The sequence below is a fragment of the Callospermophilus lateralis genome (assembly GCF_048772815.1).
Source record: "Callospermophilus lateralis isolate mCalLat2 chromosome 10 unlocalized genomic scaffold, mCalLat2.hap1 SUPER_10_unloc_2, whole genome shotgun sequence".
Taxonomy (NCBI): Eukaryota; Metazoa; Chordata; class Mammalia; order Rodentia; family Sciuridae; genus Callospermophilus; species Callospermophilus lateralis.
The window spans coordinates 372,456-383,133 of record NW_027510152.1 but is presented as its reverse complement, the minus strand read 5'-3'; the positions used below and the strand labels follow the sequence as shown (position 1 = coordinate 383,133).

The window sequence follows — 10,678 nt, the reverse complement described above, 5'->3', positions numbered from 1 at the left end:
AAATGTGTTGTGTCCAACTACAACTAAAAAATAAATATTAGAAAAGAAGATTTCGGGGAAAGCTGCTTCCGGGTCAATGCAGGACACCGGGCTCCGGCGGCCAGAGTGGGGGACAAGGTGAAGCGGAGCCGGGCCTGGGCCCCCCAGGAGCAAGCAGGAGGCTGAGCGGCGGCGGTGACGGCGGGGCCGGGAGGGGGGAGGAGAGGCGCAGCCCGAGGAGCCGCAGCAGCAGCTCCCCCGCCTCCCGGGCTGAGGGAATTTAGGAAAGAAAGATGGATCAACCTAGTGGAAGAAGTTTTATGCAAGTATTATGTGAAAAATATAGTCCTGAAAACTTTCCTTACCTTCGTGGCCCTGGGATGGGAGTCCATGTCCCAGCCACACCTCAGGGATCTCCTATTAAAGTTTTAGAAAGAACATGTGCTGGGTCCTTCTCTGGGGTTCGCACACTTGTCCTCAACAATAGCAAAGCTTCATGGGAAACAGTCCACACAATCCTACAGGAGTTACCAGATTTGGAGGAGCTCTTCCTGTGCCTAATGACTATGAAACAGTGTCTTGTTCTTCTATTTGCTGTCATTCTCTTAAGCTCCTACATATAACAGACAATCACCTCCAAGACTGGACTGAAATACGCAAGTTGGGAGTGATGTTTCCATCACTGGATACCCTTGTCCTAGCCAACAATCATTTGAATGCTATTGAGGAGCCCGATGATTCATTGGCCAGGTTGTTTCCTAATCTGCGATCCATCAGCCTCCACAAGTCAGGTTTGCAGTCTTGGGAAGACATAGACAAACTAAATTCATTCCCCAAACTTGAAGAAGTGAGATTGCTAGGAATTCCTCTTCTTCAGCCATATACCACCAAGGAGCGCAGGAAATTGGTAATAGCCAGATTGCCATCAGTTTCCAAACTTAATGGCAGTGTTGTTACTGATGGTGAACGAGAAGACTCTGAGAGATTTTTTATTCGTTACTATGTGGATGTTCCACAGGAAGAAGTGCCATTCAGGTATCATGAACTGATAACAAAATATGGGAAGTTGGAGCCTTTGGCAGAAGTGGACCTAAGACCCCAAAGCAGTGCAAAAGTAGAAGTCCACTTTAATGATCAAGTGGAACAAATGAACATTCGGTTGGACCAAACTGTTGCAGAACTAAAGAAACAATTGAGAACTCTAGTGCAATTACCCACAAGCAACATGCTCCTCTACCATTTTGACCATGAAGCACCCTTTGGCCCAGAAGAAATGAAGTATAGCTCCCGAGCATTGCATTCCTTTGGCATTAGGGATGGAGATAAAATTTATGTGGAATCCAAAACAAAACAACCTCTACCAGCCTTGGAAAAACACACATGAGGACTTCTTGCAGGGCATTTGGTTCCAATGTGGTTTTCTTTAGGAGGGAGAAGGTTTTTGTTTGTTTTGTTTTGTTTAGCCTTGGGAGGGGTTTTGTATTTTTTTTTCCCCTGGAATGGGTAGGGGGCCATTTTTTGGTATTTTCTACCACAGATTTCTTCGGCTCAGCCAGCAGAATTGGTCCCATATCCAGTCCATAAGCCCTCTCTCATGAAAGATGACAACAAAATCACCGACTTCTTTCTGTGCTCACTAGGGTTTGTCTGCCATTTGGTCATCATTACCGTTAGGTATCCTCATAAAAATAGCATGAATAGCCTAGCCCCTCAGAAGGGTGTCTGACAGTATTTAAATCAGGAGTCAAGGACACTTCACAGGAAGGGCCATCACTTCTCTCCCACTTCTCCCTGTTTCCCTCCCTCTCCCTCCCTCCTTTTTTTGGTTCACTTTATTCACTTTGATTTGTGTCAGCACATGTTTACCTAATAGTTTTATTCTATTCAAAATTAACTTCTTATTTCACAACTTGAGTGATTTTTCCTCCTTCATTTCTCCCTTTTAAAATAATTTTGAGTGTTTTAATAAGCATTTTTCAACCTGATTCTGATCTCAGGTATTCAGTAAGAACCTGTACTCTGTTAGGATCTTAAGAGCAGATGGAGAGTCAGAACTCCAGGAAAACTTGATACTTTTCTGGAAGCATGGGCAGAGCAGTCTGATCTCTTTATGCTACTATCTCACTTTTAATGCCCCTCGTGTATTATATCAGCCATTACTTTCATAACATGAAACATGTTAGATTCCAGATTTACTTTTGCTTATGAATGTATTTCCCCATATCTTTCTTTTTCATTACTTTAAACTATTGGGAATAGAGGCCTGACTTTATGAAGAATCCAGTGGACTGCTGGATATCCATGCCAGGAGAATGGAGAATCAGCTAACAGACTACCCCTGGTGTGTGAGGGAATGAAGTTGGGGGATATGAGAGAATGAGCTTTGCGAATGTCCTGCCTCTGTCATCCATTCAAAGCCCTTGCTCTTGCACTTTGCATTAAAGTTGGGAAATTTTAATCAAAGGGAGGTTTGATTCCTAGTTTGTTCCTGGGGTTTTGTGATGTAATAACTCAACAATTCTTTTGGTTTTAAATTTCAATTTAGTTGCCACTATAGAAGAGTAAAGTAAAAATGTCAAAACCTCCAAAAAAAAAAAAAAAAAGAAAAGAAGATTTCTCTTAAAGATATATGACTAAAGCAAAAATTATCAAATATGTTGTGGTATTAATAAAGATGATTTCAGTAAAATATATATGAAAATAATACTATAATGGAAGACAGAAAAGATGAAAATGCTGAAAGGTTCTTACATGTGAAGTGTCATGATGTGATTTGATACTTACTGAGATAAGTTACAGATCCATATACTAAATCCTAGAACCACCAGCAATAAACCAGAAATGTCTTCTGAATAATTTAAACTATAGATCAAATACAACACTAAAATATTTAAGAAATCAAAAATAGTAGAAAAATATAAACAAAAAAACAAAGGATAAATGGGGCAAATCAAAAAACAAATTATAAATTGTAAAAATGAAGCAAAACTTTATTTATAATTATGATCAGTGAATGATCTAAAAACTCCAATTAAAATCCAGAGATTATCAAACTTAATTTTTAAATAAATCAAGATCCAAACATATCTCATCAAAATAAATGCTCTTTCTACATAATGACACAAGTAGGTCAAAATAAAAATAATAGAAAAAACGTATCATGATACGCTAATCATAACAGGGTCCCAGTGAATAACACATTAACATTCTTAATAATAAACTTCAAAACAAGAAATACTATGAAGAAAACAGAGGTGTATTTTTTAATTAGACCTCTATAATTTTCATTGTAGAGGTCTTTTACCTCTTTTGTTAAATTGATTCCCAGGTATTTCATTTTATTTTTTGGTGGGAGGCTATTGTGCATGGGGTAGTTTTACTAATTCCTCTTTTGATGGATTCATTGCTGATGTATAGGGATATCTTTGGTTTATGGGTATTGATTTTACATCCTGCTACTTTGCTGAATTCATTAATTAGTTTTAGAAGTTTCCTGGTGGAATTTTTTGGATCTTCTAGATATAGAATCATGTCGTCAGCAAAGAGTAATCATTTGAGCTCTTCTTTACCTATTTTTGTCCCTTTAATTTCTTTCTTCTGTCTAATTGCTCTGGCTAGAGTTTCAATGATGAAGTTGAATAGACATGGTGAAAGAGGACATCCCTTTTTTTGTTCCAGTTTTTAAGGGAATGCTTTCAATTTTTCTCCTTTTAGAATGATTCTGGCCTTGGATTTAGCATATATAGCTTTTATGATGTTGAGATATGTTCCTGCTGTCCCTAGTTTTTCTAGTATTTTGAACATGAAGATGGGCTGTATTTTGTCAAATGCTTTTATCTGCTTCTATTAAGATGATCATATAATTCTTGTTTTTAAGTCTATTAATATTATGAATTACATTTATTGATTTCTGTAGGTTGAACTAACCCTGCATCCCTGAGGTGAACACTACTTGATTGTGGCACACTATCATTTAAATATGGGTTTTTTTGTGTGTGATTTGCCAGAATTTTATTGAGAATCTTTGTATCTATATTCTTCAGGGATATTGGTCTGAAGTTTTCTTTCCTTGATGTGTCTTTGTCTGGTTTTTGGTATCAGGGTGATTATTAGCCTCATAGAATGAGTTTGGAAAGATTCCTTCTTTTTCTATTTCATGAATACTTTGATGAATATTGATGTTAATTCTTCTTTGAAAGTCTTATAGAACTCACCTGAGACTCCATCTGGTCCTGGGCTATTCTAGGTTGGTAGGCTTTTGATGGCCTTTTCTATTTTATTGCTTGAAATTGATTTGTTTAGGTAGTGTATGACCTCCTCATTCAGTTTGGTATGGTTATATGTCTCTACAAATTTGTCACTGTCTTTGATATTCTCTATTTTATTGGAGTATAAATTTTCAAAATAGTTTCTAATTATCTTCTGTATTTCAATCATATTTGTTGTGATATTTCCTTCTTCATCTTGTATTTTGGTAATTTGAGTTTTATCTCTTTTTCTCTTTATTAGTTTGAGTAGGGGTTTATCTATTTTATTTATTTTTTCTAAGAACCAACTTTTTGTTTTGTCAATTTTTTAATTTTTTTGTTTTGATTTTATTGATTTCATCTCTGATTTTAGTTATTTCCTGTCTTCTTCTGCTTTTGGTGTTGATTTGTTCTTCTTTTTCTAGGGCTTTGAGATGTACTGTTGGGCCATTTATTTTTTGACTTTTTATTCTTTTAATGAATGTGCTCAATGAAATTAACTTTCCTCTTAGTATTGCCTTCATAGTGCCCCAGAGATTGTATATGTAGTAGGATGAAACAGATATTACTACTTTATGTGTATATATATATATACACACACATAATATATATGACTACATGAACAATGTGTTTCTACAACATGTATACTCAAAACAGGAGAAATTGTATCCCATCTATGTATGATATGCAACTTGCATATATACATTCTACTGTCATGTGTAACTAATTAAAACAAAAAAAAGTTTTAAAAAATTAGTTGGATATTTAAAAACTTCTTTTTAAGTAATGATAAACAAGTAGACAGAAAATAACTATAGAAAAATAGAACAACATTATAATAAATGAACTAGTTGGTAGAGCACTCAACCAACCACAGGAGAGTCCATGCACCCTTTAACTGTAATGGAAGATGCACCAATATTTACCATATTAAGCCACCATTCAAGACCACCTGGAAAATATAGTGAGGCATTGTCTCAAAATAAATAAATATAGCATAAAATAGTGTCAAATAGGACTCATATTTAAGAGATATAGGGTGACATTTTAATACACATATACAATGTGCAATGATCAAATCAGTTTATCACGATTTGTTTTGGTAGAAACACAGAAGACGTGTTAAATATTATTGTACCTTTAAAATGGGCCCATTTAATATCTTGAAAACTATATCTCAATAAAGATGAATTTTAAAATCTCAGCAGAAAGAACTGCCTTATTCATTTATGTGTCGTCTATATAATATTGTGTACACATCAAGTAGATTGATGGAGTATGTAATGATTGGGAAGACACCACAAGTGCTACTCTTTCTTTTTCTTCATTCCTTGAGCTAGAATATGAATGGAAACTATTTTCATGTGCTGCCTGGACATTGAGAAGGGAAAATTCTCAAGTGAGTTCTTTGAAAACTTTTTAAACTTTAAAAACTCATATTTTCCTTTAAGGTTTCATGAGATTACTAAATATATTGAACATTTTCACCAAAAGTAAAAAAAAATACACATACAGAAAATAGAAAAGAAACACAGATACAAATAGCTGATCACATGACGTTATTCTGGGCATAGAATCTGCTTCTCTGTCACAACTTTCTGTTTCAACGAATATAGAAGACTAAATAAGAGCAAAATTCACTAAATAATAATGGCTCTTCCTTGGTTTTCTTTTCAAAGCCATTTATGCAGATAGATCATCCCATTCATGCTTACTACATTACACTTTCAAAAGTTGATATCTGCCCTTTTTGTACTACTTAGTAAAATTTCAAGGTTTCTTCAAATGAAGTGTGTCTCATTCATGCCGGGAGAACTTTGAACTACAGAAATCCATTTGTCCATTCTTTTAACTGTTGTGATATTGAATGCTTATTATGTAACAGCCACTGTGTTTTGAAAGCCTATTCTTTAGCCTCACATGTCACACGTCAGATGATTATAATACACACAGTAATTGTAATTACAGGGCTCCAAATACCATGTTGGTGCTGAAGAAGGGCCCCTTGTTCAGTACCACAGGGAAGAGGTACAGCAAAATGACTTTCTATGGGAACTATAACTGAGATAATAATGAAGCACAAGTCATATAAAACTATAGAGAAAATAAAGGACACTTGTGCAAAGCACCTATACTGTGCTGTGATTGACAAATGATATACGAGCCACCCCAGGCTTCTTATACAGTTATATAGTTCTGCTTCTTGCTTCAAATACTTTAAAATATTTAAAACTGAATCATAATATCCAGGGAGCCTAATAAGCTTGACATTCTGGAAACTCATGGCAATCTTGGTAAGAATTCTTGTAAGTTATAACATTTATTTCACTTTGACAAAATAAAAATCATTCTTAAAATGATATACCTTCTTAGGATCTCCTAATGGGCCATTTGTGGGGAAAAATCAGATTAATCTCATAAAAATAAAAGCATTAGCTCATATAATTTCTGTTGTTTTTCTCAATTTTTTAAAAGGTTGCATTGAGAACAATAGAGAGTAGGATGTAAAACTCATTTAAGGCCTTTAAAAAGATGAAGTTCTGCATTTGCTTTATTCAAATGTAGCTGCTGCTTTTTGGTGCTGTGGAACTCTTCAGTCTGAAATAAGATTAGTTGATGTACTCCATTGTTCTCATTCTACACTGAATATCCATGGATTCTTTTTTTTTTTTGCCAGCTTTCAAACAATTTCAAGATGATTATATTTTCTAGTGTTATGAACTGCAGAGAAAACAGATATGCGAATTTCAATTTCTCAGGTTCGCAATCAGCACAATCACCACTCTTTTTAGAAGGCATTTATATCCTGCATGGTAAACTCATGGCATTTATCTATAAGACAGCAAAAACATTCATTGACACAAATGCACATAATTTATTAACAATTTCACCACCACATAAGTTTACTTCTTTCAAAAATACCTGAATACAGAAAAATTGGAGGAAAAATAGGTATGAGAAGAAAATGATAGTACAATAAAAGTCAGAAGGACTCAGGAACAGACTTCTTAATACTCAAGTAGATTGTATCAACACACTTTATTGTGGGTAATTTTACCCCTTCCCACATTTTCTTCTCTTTTATAGCTCTGTGGCCTCAAGCATCTGTCCTGTGCTTGGATAGTCAATTGAGGTACCAATGACTTGAACTTGTAATGTAGGTCTTCTCTTTGATTTAGGGACATCGATGAGTCATGAGGTCCATTTCCCCAACTTCTCTGTGCATTCTGTGGTAGCTGATCTTAAAACCCAACATAATACTAGCTTAAAGAAAATATTTATCCATTAACCAGAGATGATTCTCAGTTTCTATGTGATCTATTTCTAATTTAGCTATGGCCCTCTGGAAGCAATGTATGTCTATGCTGTAATTATTAAATCAAGACAAAGAAACCTGGTGAATCATTATTTGGTTTGGATAGACTTGTTTTTTTTTTTTTTTTTTTTTACAACTCCAATCCTATTGCAATAGCCTCTTGAACACTTCTTCAACTCTTTCAAAGTATGGCTTGGTGATATGAATCTCTGGAAAACCCTTATCATCAATATCCAATATTCATTTCTCCTAAGATAGGAATGATTTTGACTCAAATAAGCAGTTTTTGGCTCATCTATGTCAAATACTCAACAAAATTGGAGAGAAAATATTGGATGGATAAATGTAAATACTACCCTGGGCTGGGGTTGTGGCTCAGTGCTACAGTGCTTACCTAGCACATGTGAGGCCTTAGGTTTGATTCTCAGCACTGCATATAAATAAGTAAAATAAAAGGTCCATTGATAAGTAAAAAGAAAATTTATATATATATATATATATATATATATATATATATATATATATATATATATATAAACACTATTCTGAATTATGTCAGAAGACTCTTAATAAGATTCCTGAATGAGTGACTATGTGTTAGCCCCTAATAACACTGAAAAGAAAATGAGGCTTATAGCAGTATTCATACAAAATGGCTTAATATATATGTATATATAGATATACATGTACATATACATATATATATAGGCTGAATAACATTATTAATTATTGGTTATATTTACATTACTAAATTAATATTCATTTGGGGAATATTCATTTGAGAAACCTTGTCTCTTACTTTTTCTTCCTATTAGCATTTGTTGTATCTCAGATGTCATTTTGTTTGGAAGGATCAAATCACAAGACACCAAAATCCCTACCTTATATTAAGGTGGCTATGGGACCAAGTAGATAGATGAGAATTTTAAAAACTGACTTGGTTCACTGCAAACACTTATCAGGAATAAAAGTGACAATAAATGCAAGTTGTAATCAACACATACAATTAACATTATGAATTCTTTAGTAAAAAAGACCTTAGGAGACGCATAGACTTAAAAGTGACAATAAATGCAAGTTGTAATCAACACATACAATTAACATTATGAATTCTTTAGTAAAAAAGACCTTAGGAGACGCATAGAAAAGAATGACTTGCTATTAACGTATAATTGTCATTTTACAATTATTAGAATCATCATAATGATTACTATTTAAAATGGAAAAGAAGCAGTATAATGTGTAATAACAAAGAGATCAATGCTATATAATTAGAGAAAACTTAAAATAAACATAGTTAGAGCCAGATATAGAAAACCAAGAACTGCAAATTGAATTATGATAACTAACAGTTAATGATCACTTCTTAAACACCTTTCACCTTCCATCTAGTGCTATGTTTTGGGTAAGTGTTCCCTAAAGATCCATGTGTTAACGCTTCAATCCCCAGATGGCTGCACTATGGGAAGAGGGTAGAACCTTCAAGTGGAGCCTAGTGGGGGGACTTCTGACCATCAAGGGGAAAACTTTGAAAGATATAGTAGGACCCCAGACCCTTCTTCTCCCTATCTTTTGTTTCTGGCTACGAAGTGAGGGCTTCCTCTGCCACACGTTTATGCCATGATGTGCTACCTTGCCATCGTCCCATGAGCACCGGGTCATCCACCATGAATTGAATCTTCCAAAACTGTGAACCAAAATAAACATTTGTTCTTAAAGAGTTGATCACCTCAGATATTTGTTATGATAATGGAAAGCTAACGCATATAGTAACTCTTTAAATGATCATAGCAATTATAAGAGATAAATCATATCCTTCCCATTATAGAGGTGAAGAAAATGAGGCACTAAATTACACAGAACCCAGCCCTGATTATCTTTCCCCTTCCCCTCTAACCCATAGATTCCTGTCCAGAGCAGCTTCTGTGACATCTTGAGATCATCCTCTCTTAGGAAATTACTGGACAATTCAAGTAACTGTTATTTTGTTAGTTGTGTAATATATGTGATTGCTAGAAGCAATAAGATCTTCTAAAAAGTTAATTGGTCATATAGGGTAATGGATATAGATTTCTTCTGTGATACTCAAGGACAAAAGCCATCATATTCTTAGCCTAATTAAATTTGGCTTTATTTTCATCTACCAGGTTGATGTGAAATCTGTCTTGCTTCATCAAACTGTCTGTTGAGGTTGCATTCAAGTACAATTTAAATCAGGAGCTGATACTAATTGTACCACATATCCTGGGGCAAGGCAGCTCAAAATTCTAAAGATTCTAGTTTTTTGGAGGAAAAAAATCTCTCCAATTCCTTTCATCTATTTCTGCATAGATAACAAGAAAGGATTTGTACCTGAACAAGTTCTTTACCTATGTAAGTTTAAATTGCCAGGGGACTGGATAAAACTAGCATGGAAAAAAAATAATGACATGAGGCACGCTAAAATAGAAGACAAGTTTTGGTGATGGATTGTACTTTGAAAACATCTTCCTTCTCCCTTCTCTTGCTGACTTCAGACACTACTGACTATAATCTCTGTGTCCAACATTGTTAAAGACCTAGGTATAAAGTAGATAGCAAATAAAACAAATCAAGTGCTTGTATACTGTCATTAGCACAAAGACATTAAACAAGCAAACAAACAAAAACATTAAAACAAAGAGATAATAATAACTGGAGTGGGTAGAGAGGGGAACTTCATTAGAGAGCAGGCAGAAAGGGCCTCTGAGGAGGTGCCATTTCACAAGAGATCCTGGGTAGATCCTCGGTGAAAGTTATCAGAAAGAAACAGTACTAGTAAGAGTCTTGTGATTGAACAGGAACATGGATAAAAACCATGGCATGTGGAATGGAACAAGTATATGTGGAGCATCCTGACAATGGTAAACTCTAAATCAAGGCTTGCTTGATTAGCATCTCTGGCCAACATGTACACATTTAGAACAAATTTCCTATGTGACTCTTATGCTATTAAATTTTAAATCCAAAAGCAGGGAAAGTGTTGAAGTTCTCCTGAGAAAGAATGTCTATGGAGAGAAAACATTACGGTCACCAAGTGTCCTGCTTGGTAAGGTTTAGAGTGTTGCACTGCAGGAGACAGAGGCTGGGGCTCTGAGCTCCTAACTGCAGGTAGCCT

At 35.0% G+C, this 10,678-nt stretch overlaps 1 pseudogene; it reads left to right on the top strand.

Moving 5' to 3' along the window:
• The first annotated feature begins 272 nt into the window (after window positions 1-272).
• On the top strand, window positions 273-1,363 carry LOC143387851 (tubulin-specific chaperone cofactor E-like protein pseudogene; annotated as a pseudogene).
• Window positions 1,364-10,678: the final 9,315 nt, after the last annotated feature.